Consider the following 2,312-nt stretch of genomic DNA (forward strand, 5'->3'; position numbering starts at 1 on the left):
CTCCTTTTCTCTGCTGTAATATTTCTCATACACATACATGTATCACTCACATACACACTTTTCTTTGCATGACGGCCTGTCTTTGATTATGCTATTATATGTCGCATTCACACTCTCACACAGACATACATCTTTAACGCTACAATAAATATCTCTGTTATTCATCTAATACGGTTGTGGTCTTTCATTACTGGTCATCTATGTTATCGTCGCATAACATATCATGTATATCATTATTCATCATGATGATGATTATTGATATCTATAATATTGTGTGTTCGACCGTGTGACACGTTTAAATAAAAGGAGTCCTCTGTTTTTCCATTCGTCACCATTTCTCCTTTTTGAGTTCGCACGGTCGTCCCTTACACATACATGTATGCATACATACATTTATAAATTCGAGTTTGTTTGAGACCTGCATTCTAAATATTCAGGTGATTCAAGCCGAGCTTTAGAGGAAGGTGCAAAGAACCATGTATAGCATAAAAGAATATCTTACTCAACTTTTAAAAATTTTCTTTGAAAATATCCATACACAATACTGTATTAATGTGTATAAGTATTGTAAATGAAATCTTTTTTTTTTCTCTAAGTTTTTCCAATGCCTATTGCTGTTCTCAATACACATCCCATTACTTTCTACCAAAATCTCAATTATATTTTAAATAAATTAAAACACTTGGGCAATCTTGCTCATTATGACATGGTAATGAAAGAATTATGGGCAGAAAGATTAGCATTTAGTTGGATAGTCCATATTTATAGAGTAGGCAATTTCTTTGCATTATTTTGCAAAAAAAAAAAAGGTAGAAATGGATGCAAATTTGTTATATAACAGGCAGAATTCTTATTCTGAAAAATACAATATTTCAGCCCAAGTATTTTATTGATCCTGGAAGGTTGCAGGGCAAAGTAAACCCCAGTAAGCCATTCTACTTGGAGTGGCAAAAGTGATATAATAGAAATTAATTATTATATACTTGGCACATAAAAAGCATGTGCCTTACTGGCACATGAATGAAACATTCGAGCTAGGTCGTTGCCAGTGCCACTGGACTGACTCCTGTGCAGGTGGCATGTAAAAGACACCATTAGAGTGTGACCTTTGCTAGTACTGCCTGACTGGCCCTTGTGCTGGTGGTACATAAAAGCACCCACTACACTCGGAGTGGTTGGCGTTAGGAAGGGCATCCAGCTGTAGAAACTGTCAGATCAGATTGGAGCCTGGTGCAGCCATCTGGTTTGTCAGTCTTCAGTCAAATCGTCCAGGCCATGCTAGCATGGAAAGCAAACATTAAACGATGATGAATCATATATCTCTGCTCTTCTAGAATTGCACTGTGCTGGAACAGCAACTTCTAGATATAATTCAAATATAACCTATCAGATCATTAACATGGAAGAATGTGATTCAGCCTTCGTTTAGTATGCTTGCTTGGAACAAACTACTAACCCTGTGAAGTTGAACTGAGTACAAATAAATGAAAGACTCATCAGTTATGTAGTACTGTGACTGCTTGGTATCACACTATTTCCATATTGTACCTGCTTACAATTAAATGTCATGACATTAAAAACACTCCTGTTAAGAGAGTAAACTCCTGACCCTTCAGCTCGCAGTTGCTATGCAATGAAACCATAGTTATAGTATTCAGGAAAGACCTCTTACCTCAAAGAAATGCCTTTTCAGCTGTTGCTTGTTTAAAATGTCTGAGTATTTTGTTAATACATAATAATCAGAGCCAGAGGTGATTATTCACAGGGTATTTTTTTTTACCAGTTCTCATGAACAATAATGATAGCTAAAATATTTATCAATGTGCTCAAAGAAACATCATACCACCAATAAGGTAGCTGAACGTTAAATTAATTCTAATGTTGTTTTTGATTTACCGGGCGCCGTGCTTAAAGAGCGACAGCTGCCACCGGTTGTTAAAAATTGCGTCTCCGAAATCTCTTGATTGTGATTCCGCCCAGACGCTCGCAAATCGGCAACTGGGTGTCACTGACGACAAAGACCCTTTTAATAAGTTAACATTTCAGTAACTGATATATATCGTTACTATAATAACTTTAAAGTGATATTGCAATGCAAGTTCTGCTTAAAATTTAAATAAGATCTCAATACAAGCGAATATAATTACAATTTTCGATATTTACAAACAATATCTAATAGTTTTCTGCTAGTAGTTAATTATTTTGTTTTAAAATAAGCTAGTAAAATATCAAAAAAATTCCTTGCCATGTACTTATTCCCAGTCAATCTTTTCTAAAATGTATCCTATGTAAGGGAGGTAATTCATAGCAAA

At 35.2% G+C, this 2,312-nt stretch overlaps 1 non-coding gene across 1 annotated transcript; it reads right to left on the minus strand.

The window, feature by feature from the left end:
• Positions 1–1,895: 1,895 nt before the first annotated feature.
• LOC128247479 (U11 spliceosomal RNA) lies at positions 1,896–2,029 on the minus strand. The gene has a single exon (XR_008263851.1). It is a non-coding gene; the product is annotated as a U11 spliceosomal RNA (small nuclear RNA).
• Positions 2,030–2,312: the final 283 nt, after the last annotated feature.

This window comes from Octopus bimaculoides, chromosome 3, assembly GCF_001194135.2.
Source record: "Octopus bimaculoides isolate UCB-OBI-ISO-001 chromosome 3, ASM119413v2, whole genome shotgun sequence".
Classification (NCBI taxonomy): Eukaryota; Metazoa; Mollusca; class Cephalopoda; order Octopoda; family Octopodidae; genus Octopus; species Octopus bimaculoides.